The sequence below is a fragment of the Columba livia genome, chromosome 1, assembly GCF_036013475.1.
Source record: "Columba livia isolate bColLiv1 breed racing homer chromosome 1, bColLiv1.pat.W.v2, whole genome shotgun sequence".
NCBI classification, from domain to species: Eukaryota; Metazoa; Chordata; class Aves; order Columbiformes; family Columbidae; genus Columba; species Columba livia.
In genome coordinates this window covers 170,486,893-170,506,191 of record NC_088602.1, presented here as the reverse complement: position 1 = coordinate 170,506,191, position 19,299 = coordinate 170,486,893, and the positions used below count along the sequence as shown (strand labels likewise).

At 38.7% G+C, this 19,299-nt stretch overlaps 1 protein-coding gene across 13 annotated transcripts in view; it reads right to left on the bottom strand.

Annotated features, from left to right (window-relative positions):
• ATF7IP (activating transcription factor 7 interacting protein) overlaps window positions 1–19,299 on the bottom strand; it is a 109,843-nt gene that overhangs the window by 73,906 nt on the left and 16,638 nt on the right. For 3 of the 13 annotated variants that reach the window (XM_065045352.1, XM_065045373.1, XM_065045315.1), the window contains exon 1: window positions 17,563–18,176. The exons of the other annotated variants lie outside the window; for them this stretch is intronic. The gene's annotated coding sequence lies outside the window, so the exon portion shown is untranslated. Of the gene's footprint in view, window positions 1–17,562; window positions 18,177–19,299 lie in introns of those variants that run through there. 13 annotated transcript variants of the gene reach the window in all.

Genomic DNA, 19,299 nt, shown 5'->3' with positions numbered 1-19,299 from the left:
TCAGCTGTGGCCACCAGAGACCACCACAGTTGCTAAGCAATAACTCTCAAGTTTCATCTCAATTTTGACATTTGCCATTTGGGAATATTCACTGGAACCTAATGCTCTTTTAATAACCCCATCTCATTCTTCTCTCTTTTTCCAAATATCTATAATGCACTGATTGTATAACATCAGATACCAAATGAAAATGTGAGCTTTTCACAACTGTTTTATGAAATGCAATCATGTAGATTTTTCAGGGACCAGCAAGTGCTTTTGCTTCAGATACAGGAATCTGCCTATACAATTCTGTTATGGTGATCCTCTCCCAGGAAGACTTTCTTCCCCCAAGTCTGCACATTAAGCCATCAAAAAAAAAAAAAAAAGGTAGCAAAATAAACAAAACAAACAAAAATATGGCAAAACCTCTTCTGCTATGCTTTTCTAAATACCTGTGTGTATCTTCTACAGATAAAATACCTTTGAATATTTGCATGTTGTAAGAAACAGCCATAACAGCACTACATAAACCCCCACTCAGTTTCAGTGACTGTCTTGCCTTTCTGATATCTAGATTCTCCACTTAAGGTAAGCAAGAACAGAAAGTAGAGACTTTCATAATAATAACAATAATAAATAAAACCCACAAGCAGTTAACATATTATCTGGATTTATTCTACCACTCTTGGAATACATATACTCCATAAATGATATTGAACCCTCTCGGTCAAAGAATATCACGTAAATCTACATGCTCTCCTTCTATCTTACCAGAAAAGGACCAATTTAAACAACTTTCAGTGACTCCACCAATATGAAGACATCAACCAGTGAGATTCCACAGTGGTAGGAAAAGAAGACAGGCTGCAAAAATCCATGCAGTCAACATATTCCTGTAGGTAATATTGCTACAAGGTAATTGCTCCTTGAGAGACTTCCCACACAGATTGTCATCTAACCCGGAGGGGCTTCCTACCAAACGATGCCTTACAGGACAGCATCCTATACCCTCTATGGTTACTCTGCACACTCTGAATACAATAACAGTATTCAAAAGAGGCAATGAGTTTTCCAGAACTCTAGCAGAATAAGCACCACCACTGTTGTGCAGCACCATCTTAAACAGTTAAGTAAATGTTTATACATAGTACCATTCTCATAAATGCCACTTAATAAGGTCAGGAGAGAGTTTAAGCATTAAGAAATATTCCCGATTGCCTTGTAGTAGAGGTTCCATTATGTGAACTATATGCTGTGACATTTCCCCCTTTGGGCTGAGTAATGATTGAGGAAGAAAGAGAAAAGGATGAAATTCTAATAATTAAATGTAATATTCTTGCGATAAGAACTATAAGTAGCTATATTTCTATGAAATACTAAGTAAGAAGAATCATGTGTGCACTTCAGGCAACAGCTCTTCAAATCAAAGCCTAAAAATGATCAGGGAAAAGAGCAAATGCTTAGTTAACCATTTGAAATAGAAGATGGCAAACCCAACTAATGTTACACAGATGTCTCAAGGACGCAGAGTAAAAAAAAAAAAAAAAAAATAAAATCTAAAAGTAATCTAGCTATTGTACTGTCTCATCTTGCAATATGAATCTTAACAAAAAGGTGTCAACTACAAATTTTTCTATCAGTATCACAAATGAAAGTCATAGAAGATTTCAAAGCAGTATCAGATTGACAAAGGAAACACTGCAGAGAAAAAGGGGATACATTTTTATTTCTGATATAAATAAGTCTAGTTCAGGACTTACAGTAGAACCTTCTGAGGCACATACTGCCAGACCACATCAGCAAGAACCAACTGATAAGTGTGTGTGTACAGAAACTACACGACCCATTTCAAGTTCTTCTAACTTTTCTTTTGTTTCTGGATCTTCTGTATCGAGAAGCACACATGAACTGTAGTCTTCAAGGAAAGAGATGTTTTAGAGATGTCTCTGGATAACTCTCCAAAAATACCAGTCTTAAAACACTACCCTGCTTCATAATCCAGGTGGTATTGGCTCTCTGAAAGAACAAGCATGCGGTTCTTCCTTTTCAATGAATATGTAAATCCCACTGCTGTTATTCTGTCAGTATCTGAACTCTAATGGAAAGGTAGAATTGCTTGGCAGAATAATTAAATGGACGTATTTTCCAGAACATTCTTAAGCATCTTCAGGGAAAAATAAATTATTGTAAAAGATGATACAGCTAGATTATCCATCTCCAGCTGAATGTATCCTTTCCAAGTGATGGGTAAGATGTTATTTTTTTCACATCCATTTGACAAGAGAGGGTTTGAAAGGATGCTTGCAGCTGAGATTCTAACACTGTCACAGGTCTAGATACAATCCACTCTAAGAATTTTTTTGCGTGGAGGTACTTCTGCAGATGGCTTCTGATGTCGGGCATATTGCTTCATCCAGCTGCATGAGTAAGTCCAACAAATCATATGTATCCTTTTGGCAAGATCTCTTTATTAAAAAGCTTCCCTTCAGTTAGTAATTTTTCTTGCAAATTCATATTGACGCAGGTCCCTCTGAAGACTAGATTTCTGTGATCAGTAAACTGTAAAAATCATTAAAATTATTCAAAGAAAGCTGGTTACTTACAAGGGTGAAGTCACTTGGATTAACCTTTCAGTCACCAATTACTATGAACAAGGTGCTCTAACTGCTAGTAGCTTGTATTTATCTTTTGTGTTGCGGGATGACTAAATGCCAAGAGCCATACCTGAAGCAAAACACTGGTACTAGGAATCTGAAATGTTTTCCGAGAATTACAGCTTCTTGTTAATATTACGAAGAGAAGAAAAATCAAATTAAAATCTGTAGTCTGAAGGTATCTGTTCTCCATTACAAAGAAAGAATCCATCTTTGTGTCTCTCCAGTACCTTATAGAAAGGTCCTTGAAGAAGAAAGCAGATAACAGTTATATGCAAAATATCCTCTTGACAGCCTTCTTGAACACAACAGTAGGTTGCAGGCTTTCTTGCTCTAGGCTTTTTAGAGGACATACATGGAGACTGCACAAGAAACACTCTAAAAGGCATTCCTGGCTTTAAACTTCACATCCACAATGATAGTTTTTGGTGGTGGTTGTTTTTTGTTTGTTTGGTGTTTTATTTTGTTGTTTGTTTTGTTGTTGTTGTTGTTGTTGTCCTGTGGAGTTCTTTTCAAAGACAGCTGTGAGTTTGCAGTCACTCAACACCATCAACTCTTCATAGTAACTGGCAATGAACTTGTGGACAGAAGAAGTCAGCCATCAACATTTTATTGATGCTGACTAGTTAAGATCATAGATACTAGCCTGGTGAACCCAAGAAATATACCTAGAGATACAAGCCTCCTAGGACCCATGCCTCCTCCTGCTCAAAAAACTACTTCTAGAGCCACTTCCAATGCCAGTGTTGCATTCCTAGGTGGAAAGGATGGAAGCATACAAAAGCAAACCACATTTCATCCAGTAATTGGGTCATTATTTTGCTTGCTACTGCAAATCTTTAAAAATAAAGAAAATAAGACATTACAAATTCATGAAGCACTGATAGTCTGCATAAAACATCAAACTAGCAATCACAGTAGTATAAAATACCAAAAAAGAAAAAAAAAAGGGGGAGCTGCAAGTTTAGCATATCTGGCACTTTCACTAGTGGTTAATCCTTGGTCTATAAAAGACTTCTCCAAACTGCTTTCTGAAGAGCTCAAAATAGTTCTACAAAAAGCATCCTCAATTTTAGCATTGTGGGAGGAGAAAAGCAGTCAATGAAGCAACAATCCAGGAGCACCATCACTGCAGACACAGAAGCACATGAAGAATTCATACAGGTATTTCAGACTGCTTGCCTTCCCAAACTCCATAGAAAATTACATGGAGAAAAATGCATCTGCAGAGTCACTCTAGAATAAACTCCATTTTTCTTGTCTAGAAAGCTTCCCAAATGCCACCCAGTGTTAGACGCCAGGAGCAGACAGTATGAATTATACTCAGGAATGCTTCAACTGACAAACAGAATAAAAGCCTCAGAGGAAAGCTGTCTTAATTTTTTAAGATTTAAATTTAGCTGTAATAGCTCAACTTTCAGAAAGATTCTGCTCAGAAATCTTCAACATCAAAAGGAATATTCTGAATGTAGCTCTTCCATGGCCTGATATTTGCCTGGTGAACCAGCAAGCCACAATGCTTGTTTGCTTGCTTCCTGTAAAGAAAGGACTCAGTTTCACCTTATCCCAAAAATCAAAGGGTATATTTCTCTTTGAATAACTGAAAATATCAATATATTAATAAATCCTTTCTTCATGTGCTGGCACATAACATAGCTGAGCTGTTTCCTGATTATTTTGAAGAGTAACTCCAGGCTCTCATGATGATTCTGTATGGGTGACCATCTCCACGTCTGCATTTGTGATTATAAAGTGATCTTATTTATGTATCCAGAAAGTGAATATTAACCAGGTCGTATTCATCTGTCACCATGAGGCCTTCTTGGAGAAAAATTTCTCTAAATAACAGAACACTGAGGAAAGGGTAGCAGAAGCTATGGAACTGGACAACCTCCTGAGAATCCTTCTAAATCCACTTTCTCTGGAAACTGTTACTAGCTTTTAAAAAATCTTGTACAGCTCGAGTGAAAAATCTCTGCAGAAGAAACTAGTGATCCTTGAAGGGACACTTAAAAAAAACCTATCTGTTTTGAGAGGATAAATGTTCCGTATAGGTTCCACTTTCTCCCTTGAAATAAGGCAAACTGCTGTAAAGTCTTCTGTGCGTATTCAAGAATGAATGTGCCAGGACAATGTTAAAGGACACCCCCCACACCTATCTATGAGAAAAGTGGTAGTGGAACACTCTGCTTTATAGCTGTGGCAATTTGATTCAAAAACAAAGACTTCAAAAAGAAGCCATGCATCGTTAAAATGTTAACCAGCAATACCACCAACCTCTTAAAATGCTCATAGTAGTTTTACTCAAATGGCAATACCTTGTAGGTATCATAACAGAAATGAACTGGGGTAAAATCTACTATAAATACAGAATCTGAGGATTCCTTTCTGGCATTGAGCCTCGATTGATGGTTAATTTTTTCCCCGCCTTTTAGCAGATACTGGATTGCTAATCTATGATAGTATTGGTCCAACAAATTAAGTGGTTATAGCAGTAACAAGTAACCCTTAAGAAAACCTCACTTCTTTTTTCTGTTTATGAGACCAATAGGTCTGTATCTGCATATCCATCCTACAGAGGGATAAAGAATCTTATTTTGAATGAACAGTGTAATTGTAATACCTAGCAGTCTTTCAGTTGTGCCTGGAAGAAGCCTTCATCCCAAATGTAAAGTTTTTTTAATCTAAAATGAATGATACTGAAAACAGATTCTACCTCAGATTGGATGAGTAACGTGCTTTTCCTCTTTTGTAGAGATTTCCTTAAAGTTGTTTTGGGGTTTTTTTGGTTTAGTTTTTTGTTTGTTTTGTTTGGTTTTGGTGGTTGTTGTTTTGTTGGTGGTTTTTGTTTGGTTTTGGTTTTTGTTTTGTTTGTTTTAAATACCAAATAATTTGATAGGGACAAACTCTCCTGCCAAATATCCTTCTCTCTGGAACTACATCAGAACTGGAGGTAGCTACGCTTTCTGATGGACAGTATTAGGATGGCCTCTCCAAAATGCCAACAGAGAGAAACAGATTCTGCTTTGCGTGTTTTAGCAAAATCCTCACACGACAGCGACTTAAGTGCTTTCTTCGCTGTTTTTCCTCACTGAGTTTGTCAATTAGACTTTGAATTTTCTCACTCCCCATCTCAGAGTAAAGAAAGGCACCATCCTTTTTGTATCCTTTTTGCTGGGGTGGCATATTGTTTGCTTCACAGCAAGATCCAAATTTAGTCCTTTCGCATTCCTTTTATCACGTAGAGCAGAATTTGAGACAGTAGTCTTCTGACAGCAGGATTCTGGGTTTAGCCTCTCAAGCAGTCTTTACCTTGAAGGCCTATGCATGTATGAAACACTGACTTCACAAAGGGCCTCCTTGACACCTCTGCCTTGTTCAGTAGAGACTGTTTGTCACAGTTGGAGTATGCTCAGCCCTCAACTAGAGTATCAGATTCTAAATAATAAGATCCAGAACTAGTCATCAGAGTTCTTTCTCAGCTGAGATGAACCTGGGCTGACATTGCTGACATGACACAGCTCTGGTTCATTTTGAAACTGAGCAAAGGTGATGAAGGTTGATAAAAAGAGTGAGCAATAAACTTGACAGCACTTACTCTGTCTCAGAATCTTGTTAGCCAATGCCTTGCTGCCATGGTAGCTTCAGAAGAGCTGAGTAACTGTTTCAGTCAGTTCAAGTTCTTAGGTCTTTCCACTCCTATCCAGGCAAGTACAAGTCTCTTCTCTTTTAAGCAAAAGAGATTTTACAACAAAGGCTCTGACAATACTTCTCGGAACATCTTCCTTAAAACCTTGGAAAAAAAAATACTTCTTCAAGGGAAGGTAAAAAAAAAAAAAACACACAACAAAAAACGTCTACATGTTACAATCTTAGAAAAGACAAGATCTAGTTTGCTCCTCTGTTTATGGCTTTCTTCATGTTCTTGCCCTGTATTTGAATAAGCTAAGGAAACAAAATGGAAGGCAGAACTAAGGCAGGAAGCATTTCAACAGAAGTTATATTTGAAAACAGAAGGTTGTTTATTCAGTCAGACTAAATGACAATGTGACAAAAAAAAAAAAAACACCTCACATTACACCACAACTTCCACACATTTATAGGTCTTTCTCACTTTTATTCTACATGGACGTAGCTTTCTGTAAAGCCAACATAATAGGAATACTTTCCAAACTCAATAAAAGTGATTAGACTCCAAACCCCTCTAGAATAAAAGCAAAAATTTAACATACAAAAATTATGTAATGAGCTTGGAAACAATTATTCGCGCTTCTCTGTCCTTGTAGAATATAGTCCTTCCTCAAAACCATAAAAAAATCCTGTTCTACAATTACCGCACATATTTACAGGGTTGTTGACAATGAAGTGCAGGATCAATGTGTATTTTTGCTGTGACAAATCCTACACCCAAATTCTTCAACCCCTTTTTTCCACCCCATGGCACTTCTGCTCTGTTGGCAGAACAGTTTGTAAGACACAGCACAGCAAGCCACTGAACCAGCTTCCCACCCAGGAGCCTTTCAGATCAGTTTTCTGATCTAGCTCCTTGCTGTGACAGCATAAGGAACAGGATGGCAAAACTAGAATGAGTAGCTAGAACTGAGAAGCTGCAATAGCTGCTTAAGCAACATTGATGCAAAATGTTGAAATCACAGCTTAGGTTACTTCCAACTCATTTTCAATCTACTCAAGCCACAACTACTTTTGTACTTATGTACTTTATCACCAGATGATGGAGTGTGTGTGGGGGGTGGGTGCCTTTGTGTCCACCTATATATGACGTTCCCCCAGCTACACTGTCTAGATGTTTTTTCCATCAGATACGCCTGCATACTCAAAACTGAACTCAGTTCCTTCCTCCCTGTACACAGCTGTGCACTCCACTTTGCCCATGATCAACAGCAGATCGGCTTAAAAAAGCCTCATGCTTTTGGCTCATCAGGGCATTTTCACTCCCACAAAGATGGCTGATCTGTCCAACATTGTAAGATAGTTAATGATGAACCAAAACTAGCAAAAGATTTATCCTGAAGTGTCACCATAAACCAGAAAAATTCAGAAAGCTGTCAAGCAAGTAAAAACCTGTGCAGCTGAATAACAGTGAATAGAGCAGCCGGCCCAAACTAGGCCATCCCAGCTGTATCAATCACTGACCTCCATCTTCCTTCAAGACTGCTGGGAAGTAAAAAAATGAAGCCACAGATAGTAAAAATCTGCATCTCAAGGAATTTCAACTACTGATGAAACTTTTTTAAATTGCTGCAAATTTATGTTTTAAGAAGTCCACAATCACCTCACCACACCAGTGGACCACTTTCAGAACATAATGTGGGCAGGTTCTGAAAATATATAATCTGTTTTGCCCATCACAGTATTTTCTTTAGATCTTTGATTCCAAAGGGCTGCCCTGAAAAAATACTTAACGACAGACATATTGCAGAGAATGGATTCAGTTTCCGGAGAACACAAAAGCTCTGACCATCTTTAACTGATTCACCTCTGCAAGCTTTGGCACATTCCAATATGCAACTAAACAGTTCTTGGACAAATGCAACGTTTGTGTGTTTTGGTAAAAAAAAAGTTGAGAAAAACTTCCATAAAGTTTTGCTTCCACACAAACAAAAATTAAGACTGTTCTCATATCAACAGCTGAAACTAATGTTCAAAAAATTAAGAGAAATCTTCCAAATAAGATTAAGTACTAAGACCAAGAACAAAGAAAATTTAAGACTCATAAAATGGTTCGGGTTGGAAGGGACCTTAACGATCATCTAGTGCCAACCCCCCTGCCACAAGCAGGGACACCTTCTACTAGACCAGGTTGCTCAAAGCCCCATCCAGCCTGACCTTGAACACTTCCAGGGATGTGGCATCCACAGCTTCTCTGGGCAGCCTGTTCCACTGTCCCACCATCCTTGCGGCAAAAAAAATTTGTTCCTTATGTCCAATCTAAAGCTACCCTTTCTTAGTTTAGAACAGTTGCCCTTTGTCCTGTTACTACAGGCCTTGGTAAAAAGTCTGTGTCAGTCTTTCTATATTGAAAGGGTGCAATAAAGTCTACCAGGAGCCTTCACTTCTCCAAGTTGAACAACCCCAACTTTCTCAGCCTTTCCTCATACAAGAGGTCCTCCAGCCTTCTGACCATCTTATGGCCCTCTTCTGGATTCACATCAAAAAGTCCATGTCCTTCCTATTTTGGGTGCCCCAGAGCTGGACACAGAACTCCACGTGGGTTCACACAAGAGCAGAGGGGCAGAATCACCTCCCTCAACCTGCTGGTCACACTTCTTTTGATGCAGCCCAGGATACAGTTGGCTTTCTGGGCTGCGAGCGTACATTGCTGAGTCATGTTAAACTTCATAATTTCTTAGAGAATAATTCCTTAGCGATCTTGCACAGTGAAAACACAGTATCAGCTACATAAATGCCTGCCATATCTCTCCCTCCCCTCTCCACAAACAGACACACACACACAAACACAAAAATACTTAATCTAAAGATTTGGACTCAAGCTGCAAAACTATTAGGGTTGAGACTATGTTTACATCTCACTAAGCCACCAGAACTATAGCAAAGGAAATAGATGGATTAAATACACAAAAGCAATTTAACACCATGCAGAGAAGAACTGATTTTCCATAGGCAAATAACACAGCAGTTACCAATGTTTTTTAAACAACGCACGTAAGTCAACTTGCTCTGGTTTACCAAATAACTTGAGAAAAAACAGAGTAATTATGAGGGATGTGATCAATCAAAGCAGCACGCCAAAAACTGCACCCTGGAATATCCCATTATTTTTTTGTCCATTCTATTGCCAAAAGCTTCCTGATATCTAAGCTAAGAGAACAAGGTAGAAGTACCAGCAACCTGATCTACCTTTGAAAAAGCAGCATGGTGCTTGTGCCACTCCTGTGATAAAGCAATGAACACAAAACACTGGTCTGTCATAAAAGAAATCTGTTTTCCTGCATTGTTTGGGGATGGCAGGGGCAGGCCTTGCCTCTAGCACTGTCCAGAAAACGCACACACCTCTACAGTAACAGGGAAGAACTCCAGAAATGTATCAGATTTATTAACACCTTAAGGTAAAATCTGTTTAAAGGCTTGAAACAGACATCTATGTGTCTCAGTAACACATGGTTCCCTCTCCAATTGTGGCTGAGGAAGGTGCCACCGACAATTACGAAACAGGACAAGGCAGGCTGAAGCAGATTCTCTCTCACAGGGGAGATAAAAGCAGTTTGTGTCTGAAGCAGTATCTCTTAATCTTCACACCATTTGCTTGGGAGTGATGCATGTCCTTAGTCTGACCATCCTGGGCAACATCCTTGAATGTAACCCTGAAGAATATCTGAAACATATCTTGAAAAAGGTATCAAGAAACCATATGGTTGTGATCCTTGAAGTCATATGGGTAGTGGAATATTCAGGATGTTGCACGGAAGCATCTAAGGAATAAATGGTCTCTCATGCCAAGAACTGAATCCTAAAAAAATAACAGAACTTTGCCACCAAACGGTGTTCTGGAAAATTAACTATTTTCTTTACCAGGCTTCCTTCCCCTCTATACCTCTCAATTCCCAGAAAGATAATCAATAACCAGTCTAGGCATAGAGGCGGTCTCACTGAAAATTAAGTAAAAATGCTCAGATTCTTGCATGATCATCTTATTCTGGATACTGCTCTCTGCATTTGAAGGTATGGCTTTTTCAGCTTCTCTGTTGAAGATTTCTTCAAATCTGAGGCTCCATAAGAAAGGCTTTCATTGGTCACAAAGATCCGTAATACTGTCAAGTTCATAACCTTTCAAGTTATCCAGGCAGTGAAGGTGAGATGAAGCAGACAGCACACATACTAAAATACAGCTAAGTAGAGTCAGATACATTCTCAACATCTGTCAGTCTGAGGGAATTGGTAAAGACTTATACTAGATCCAGGTCCAGTGAAGACCAAAGGCCTGGAGATTGCAAAGTCTCTATATGCCAAGAGCAGAAATTCCATAGCAAATATACACCAGCCTAAAAGCAGAGAAGCGCCAAAAGCAAAAAGAGATAGAGGACAAACCAGAAGTCTTTGGGTCAAGCATGCATAGCAACAAATTCTCTATGCTTTGCTGGACAAGTGGAGTTTTACGTCAAGGTCTGACCGTTCGCTGGCAGGACAATACACACATGTTCCTAATGGATACGTGTGGTTTTGTACGTATGGCTCTGGCCAAAATGGTCACCAAATGACTGCTCCTCACAATGATAAGTCATGAAGAAGGGTATGTCATTATCTTTAGGCACAAGATACTATGACCTGGAGAACAAAGCACCAGATTAGTGCTGAAGATTATCTTGTTTCCATTTCAATTCATTACTGATCAACAATTTAGCCCTATCAAGGCAACATTATCTCCTGCCTCCGTTTTTCTTGACTCTAATGCCAGAAGCCAGGAATTGTGACAGTTAAAGAGATCCAGAAGAGTCTTGCCTCTTGCATTTCCTTGGGGAAAAAAAAACTTCAGCTTGTCAGCAGGTACAAGTGAAAGACTCAGTAACACGTAAGTAAATACAAAAGCAAATGTATTTTGAACAGACAGCTTTTTTATTCTAGTTTATGCTTTATCTTGTATGTTTTAACAGAACATGACAATCTACTTCTGAATCTTAAACAGGAAGACTAAAATCCAGCTATAAGATATGTTCAACTTGAAAATGCCTAATATCAAAACCATTTGTATTCCTTGGCACATAAACTGTATTGCAAATCAAGAAGCAATTCTTTAAGCAAGGTATAAGCTTAGACAGTATTTGCTTAGTTTGATGTCCACAGAAACCTTCACACTCCCACAACTGGTACTCAGATCCAAACTTCACTGAAATCTCTTGACATTGTATCAAGACCATAATACATTTGCCTAAAATGTTAGAATTATACCTGGTTGTTACGTTTTTGGGTAGACCTAATCTGCTTATTTTAAAGTTTCAAAGCACTAGACTCCACATCTTAACATATTACTGTCATGGGTTCAGGTTCATAGTATTGACCCAGGTTTGCAGTGCCCTCTGACTTCAGTGCCTGTGCAGACACTTTGTCTGGACCAGCCTTCTTGACAATTGTGACGTGGTACCGGACACTCATGTGGTTTCTTCTCAAAACTCAAACAATTCTAACCTGACTTTATTATTTAGAACTGATTGAAGCTAGAAGATTGAGCACAGGTACCAACATATTTCCCCCCCTCGCCTTTTTTTTTAAGAAGTCAGTGAATCCTGAGAATTTCCATCTTGTTTTCAAAGTGCACAGTTCCCAAAGAGAAGGCAGCTGCTGCTGCTAACAGTATGATGCCCTCCTAAATGATGCAGAAGCTACAGCAGCATCACAGCAATCCTTCAATGTGTGAAGAAAAAGATCCTATCAACAATTTTCAAACTACTACATATGCTGCATTTTAATGAAATAGCTAATTACCACAGCTGTTTGGGAAAAAAAGTTTCTTTTCCATTTTACTATAACTAGAGTATTGATCACCAAAGTGCTTCCATCTCCTGCTAGGGAAAGTCAGCAGCAAACAGAGGACTAATAAGTCAAGGATGCATTCTGCTTTCATTAACAGACTTGAGATTAAAACAAACAAACAAAAAAACAAAGCAAAAATAACAACTGTTCTAAGAGATTAAAAATTGGTCAGATTTTGCCACCAGGCAAACAGCACTGTAGCTATTAGGGGATTAATAAGGTTAGCTTTTCCCAGCTGAAGTATCAGCCAGTCTTAAAAGGTTTGCATTCATTTAGGTGCTTTCATTATTCTGTAGGCTGCTGTTCCATTAAATGAACAACAGTTCTTAATAAGAAACAAACACTTCTCTTTAAAAGACAGAAGCAAAGCCTCCCCTTAAAGGAAGACCATCTCTTATACTAAGTTAGAAATAATCATGGCATGTCCAAACCAACTGATGTCCTGCATGAACTAGCTTAAGTGGCACTGAAGTTAATTTTTAACATTTTAATTTTGGTAGTTCCTATAATGGCTGGATTTTCTGTGCCAGATGAGTACTGTCTGACTTGGTTTTGTAATCCCTCTCCTCCATTATTCACTGATAATTTCCTAGCCTGGAGAATGCAACTTATCTACAAAATTTGCCTTATACTGTCAGCAATGCTTCCTGGAACACATATGCAGCTCTTGTGGTGGCATGAACAATATTCAGCTTCTCCCAGCCAAAAAAAGAAAGACACAATTCTACAGCTTTCTCACTTGGAGAACTAGCACATGAGACACTAGTTTCATTGTCCCTGCTGCTGTCAAACATGCAATAGATGCCATTAGGACAGTCAGCACAAAATCCTGGGATATAACATGTTCAGAATTCTGTTTCAATCACATCTTGTGGTAACAAATCTGGTTGTGATAGAGCTTCATCATTTCCCCTTCCTGGCCCCATAATGAAACCAACTGAATGCACTGGAAGTTGGTGATGCTTTAACTGAATCAAAGTTGGAAAACTTCATAACTTTTTTTCAGTAAAGGTAATATATTAGTCTTGTCCAGCACAGATCAGCTGATATTTCCTTAGTACAGTTTACATCTATTCAGAATAGCTAAACAAGGCTTCAACACAAAGTACAACAAAAAGGACGTCTTCCTCTCGCACCCCAACACCACAGAACACAGGTCTATGTTGCAACTAATAGCTATGCTTGTTGCTAATCATAAGTAAGATTAAAATGTTCTTTAAAACAAGGCAGTATAAGAGCCACACTGCTCACAGCTTTAAATACTGTTCTCCTTGATGGACTAAAAAAAAGGCAGATTTAAGTGCAAAAGAGAAACGTGACATGAGGTGAAATTTTAGGGCAGGTCTAACCACAATTTATGAAAAAGACTCACAACAAAAGAGAAATAAAATTTTAAATAAAAAGATAAAGTCCTTGACTACATGCCACTAGAATGTGTGAATATTATTTATTAGGTGTTTTACTTCTCTTGACCATAAGGCTTTTCATTCAACAGCTGCAAGTTTTGCTGCATGGAGATTAAGCCTTGCCCACTGTTCTGTCAGAAGGTGTGGAGGGAAGGCAGAACTGTCCAGAATCACTGCAACATGTCTGGTGAAAAATGTCAAACTGGTAGAATTAAGGAAGACATTGTAAAGCATGACAACAAAAGAAACCATTTCTAGTCTCATAAGACCATTACATGCTCTTAGCCACCCATTTGTTGAAACCAAAAAGGCACTTGCTAATGCAAAGCTGGCTAACTTTCTTGACCTCATCATCTAAATATTTTATCTGGCCACAAGATGAGACAGTCCAGAAATTATTCCTGGGCAGAAAATCTAGATAATTTTTGTGGGATCTCACCACATCTGTATAAGGCTGGGCATGGTTTGGCTACATATGTAGTCAGCTCCAAGTCAAAAGGGCGATAAAGGTTGTAACAGTCCCTACTAGGTAATGGCATCCAATAACGAGAAATTTAGATTACATGGAAGACTTCATGACAGTACTATCCCATGTAACCCAGCTGTGGGGTTGCCACAGTCGACAAGTCATACATCAGCTGTTCCAAGTCCATAAGCCATTTAAATGCCATAGGTTGGCTATTCTTTTAATCCTATCTTCAAAGCAAGATGAGATGTCTTTCTGAAAGAACAGCAAACAGAAACCTCACTGCTTCCTTCACTCACAGCATAATTTTAAAAGTTCATCTGTCTGCAGTTTCCCATCACTCCCCCGCCATTTTGGATAGCAGACCCTATTTTACCAGTAACTTTTGCTTTCTGAAGGAACTTATTCAATGGAATTACCACTTTGTTCTGATTCTTCATTTTAAAACTCAAGATGGGGCTGCATAAGTGAAAACATAGCCTGCAGATCAAAGGAAATTATTAATTCACTCTGCTTGGCATCTATGAAGTTGCATCTTAAGTATGAAGTTTTGGGACCCTGAATGCAAAGGAGATACTGAGAAGCGGGTCTTGTGAAGGATCACTGAGATGGCTGAGGTCTGGAGAACATGACAGATGAGGTATGACCAGCAAGTTGAATTTCTGTAGCGTGAAGAACTGATAGTTAAGTGAGAATAACCAATTGTTCTTTTCAAACACCTAACTGGCATTCACAGAGAAGACAAAGTCAGAGTGTTTTCACAGATGCACAACACACCGACAAGCAAAAATAGATACACCTTGCAGCAAAAGAAATTCCAGATAGATACAGAGAACATTTCTTCTCTATGAGGGCACTCAAACAGTGAAACAGCTTGTGTGGAGTGGTTGTGAAATCTCCACCTTTGATGACTTTCAAATCTCACTTTGACAAACCTTAGGGCAACCTGATCTAACTTTGAAGTTACCCTCCTTTGAAGATGTCAGACTAGATAACCTCCAGAGGTTCCTTCCAACCTAAATTATTGGTTCAACTTTTAAATTACTGTAAGATTCTGTGTTCTTGAGCCAGACTGATTTTTGTGTCTTCTCCCAAGACCCTTCCTACTTTTTCAACGTTCTAAAAAAAAAAAAAAACCCAACCAAAAACCACCGTACAGACAACAGGACCGTAACCTGTATTCATGCAGAATTCACATCATCAGTATAACCAAGGAGGATTAATAAAGTGTATGACTTGTCTCTATAGTGTATTCTAAATGTATTCTCTCTATATATTTAACGGAATTTCAGTCCCTCTACATTAACTTTCTATTTGGGACTTTCCCTACTTAATCTGAGGTTTCCTGTTAAGCAGATATGTTCTATAACAGATGGTTTCTAAATATACAACTTCAGATTTTGCTGTGCAATAGTAGACTGCTTGAGTGGGTCCCATAATTGTGTTATACATATTGGATATTTACACCAAGCAACCACCTTCTCAAACAAATTAAGTTAGGGTTTTTTTTAATGAAGTTTTATTTCCATTAAACAACTTCAGCATTAATTCTAATAATATTCCATTGCATTTGCTGAATCCCTCAGTTGTCCTTCCACTATTTTTCTTCAGGATTGATGTGAAATTAAATAGTTACTTCGGTCATCCTGCCTGACCTTTTTAAATAAGAAATCTCCAAGGTCTTCTGGAATTTACATTGTATTTCAAGATTTATCAGGAGGGACAACTCAGAAAAGAAATTATCTCAGCCAGTTCTCTTAGAACTCCTGGGTTCAGATTACAAGGACCCGCTATAGCCTTTGAAAAGAAATGTCTAACATGGATTCTTTAGTATCTTCCTTGTAACTTCCATATTTTAAGTACTTCAGTCACCTGCATGATATTATAATGTAATCTTACTTCTATCTAAAAAAAAAGAAGTAAAATTATTTAAGGTAGCAGCATTTGATTTTGACAAGATTCTGGAAATCTACCGTATACTGATTTACATACTTTCTCACACATGCCATTTTTGTACTTTTTTTTCAATTGGACATCCATATAACCAGACTTCTAAATGACAAGTGAAATTGCATCCCTTATGAAATCTTAAGTTACCAGTAAAACAAAAGCCAAAGGTTCCAAAGTAAATGAGATACATATGAAAACAAACAAAAAAACCCCAACAACAACAATACCACCACAACCAACAGCAACAACAAAAACCACACCAAACAACAAACCTCGTTTGGCTCAAATTGTTGGCCCACAGCATTTTACTCTGCCAAATCAATGTAGAAGTGTACCTTTTTCTACTGTTATTACATTCCCCCCTCCTCAATATCAACCAGTTACAGTTGTCTTTCCTAGCATATTTACATATTCTCTACTGTTCTTAATTCACGCTCCATTTCAAAATGGCTATCACACTTTTAGTTCCTATCACTGCCATTTTAGGCTCAAATAAGCTACCTGAGTACTTTGCCCTTCTACCTTTTAAATTTTATTCTCTTGAGTTAATCTCATTTTTCCTTCTCTGGACGAAGGCCTGTTACTCATAGGTCCACATTCCTATCTTGAGCTGCTGTCTACCTATAAGAGACCATGTTTTCCTCAGCCTGTTCACACATCTCCAATTTTCCCTTTTCTCTAACCTTGGAATCTCCCAGATCCAGTAATTTTCTTTCATCTTCTCCCCTTTCCAGCCTCCCACACTGTCACAATAACATTTTGACTTGTAAAAGTAGGAACAACACAAATCATTTGTGCAGAACTAGCACATCTGCCCCATGCAGTCATTTCACGCACTACGTGCATAACCACAATACAGTACATTATGTAATAAGCAACACTGCCATTTTGTTAAAATTTGCTTCTCTAAGGCAAGGTTATTGTCTTCTGAGGAGAGAGCACAGATAAATATTGTATTCAGATGTTTCCATATTTACAAATACACCTTTTTAAAATTTACGTAAATGCACTTGCGAATGTGCATTTATATTAAAAAACACGCAGACACCAGTTCGGTGTCCAATATTTTAAACAGTTTTGCCATCTCAAGAAGAAGAGAATTCAAAGGATGACCAGGATAATTAAGTTCCTTCATAACACCACGAAGCCAAAACCACACTACTGGTTGATTTGACCTTCTTAATTCTGCACCCTTTTCAGGGGTTAGCTCACAGTATTGCTAAGCCTCCATGTGCATCAACTGATGTCACTATAGAGACAAAAATACACAGTAACAAAACAGTAGAGGTTTGAACCAATCAAAACTAGCAACATTAGGAGCAAAAACTACATACTCAAATTTCTCATATTTTTAAGGTCTTCAGCTTTACTTAAGTAAACATTTTACAATAATTGCTAGCTAATGTTCCCCCTAACAACAGTGACCCAAAAATAATTACAGCAGGAACAAATTACTTCCGGGCTTCCCAGAAAAAGCCTCTTATATTTAAACCCAAATACTGGCATTTTGCCAAAGTGGGGGATGGGCACCTAAGTTGAAAAAATCATTTGAAAGGCCTCTAAAACATTAATGCAGAAAACGAGTTGCTTTTCTTACCTGGTGAGAAGGTGGCACGTGCAAAATGAGCTTCCTCCTCTGAGTAAACCACTGACATGCAGCTCATTTGCATAAGTATCAGGAGCTACAAGTAGACCTCCAGGTCGGCCATCTTGACACTAAGATCGTGTTTTGTTTACACAGCAGCATGAGTACTATTTTTCAGCCAGCCTGCACTACGCTGTTGTACCTCTCAGCCAGCAGCCTACATCTGCCTGTTAAAGCCTGCTGGAACGCCCACGCCTCCACACAAGCAGCTAACCGTGTCGGGAGCGCTCCTGCAGCTCCCTGAGCATGCCACAGCCTCCAAGGGAACGTTGCAACTGCAAGCGCCTCCACTTGGACTCTTTGTACTGCCTTCTGTGCTGCCAACTCTCAGCACTGCAGCAACTATGTGCAGTGAAGTACCTCCCACATACCACACAGTAGTGCTGACGAGCAAAAATTTATTACAGTACAGCGCAAGACAGCACACTAAAGAAAAAAAAACAAGCCAAAATTTCCTCGGTATTTTCACTCACTAGCAATCTAATTAGACCTAGGTTCCTTTGGACACATTTTTACATTATCAGTGTGGCTCTTTTGCTCCAGAAACCGGTGTGCTGCTGCAATCCGTGCACAGGAGAAGTCCAGGACACATGTTAGCTGCTGCCGCCGCAGAGCCAGGCTGCAGTTCCAGCTAGCTGGCGCCAGAAAAAATTTACATAAAGGGGCCCTCATCTCAAGGCTAAATTGCTGCAGGAGTTTCAGAGCAAAGCCTCCTCACTCCCCCCCGGCCCCCACTGCGAGATTACTAGGGGTTCTAGAATACATCTTCTAGTTATTTGCTTACTAATAACCCAGATCCTTGTCAAAAGTCAAGTGCTCCTCTTACTGTTTATATGAATGAAAACTCACAATAGCCTCTGCAAAAGAAATTCCACCTTGAAGCTTGTATCTGGTAGGATGCTGCACACTGCACTGTTAATAGTGAGTCTGGTGAGCACTCTGTAGTAACTGAAATAACACCGAAAAAATTGATAAGCTCAGTCCTCAGCAACCAGCTTTTCTTAAACTGCTACTTCCAGTATTTCGCAGCCTACCAATAGCAAAAAAATAACTATCAAGTCCAAGTAGGGCAGAACCATTTTTAACCTACATGCTGATGGGTAACACATCTGGCCACTTAATTTGCTATTTCCACTTCACATGTAATTTTGCTTCATTAGGCAGCTGAAGGAAAAAAGTCCCCCATCTGGGGCTGCGGACTTGATCTTTTCAAGTACCTAAAAGGTACAGTGACAGGTAGAGGCAGAAGCTTGGATTTCAGCCTCACTCTGACTTCAAGCACTTAATTTATTAGTTCATTTATTTTTCCTCCCAGTCAAAATCAAGTTACATTAATAAATGGATTACATTTTACATACGCTTATTCTAAAAGTCGTTATACTATTTTTGTGGAAAACAAAATTGCCAAGCTTTTCTAAAGCGTGCATACGTAAAGGCTGAATCATTCACAAATACCTTTTTCCCCTCATTTGCTGCTTTACAAGAAACTCTTACAGCATGAAACAATGCAAATAAACATACTATTTATTATACTAACTACAAACACAAATTTGGGAAATGCTAAATGAAAAATTTAAGCCTACAGAAATGTTTGGTTAGCTACACATCTATCAACAATGCTTTTGTTGCAGCCTGGCACCATTTAGGAGAAAGGTGATGGAGACAGAGATGCTTGTCGATTCCAGCAGA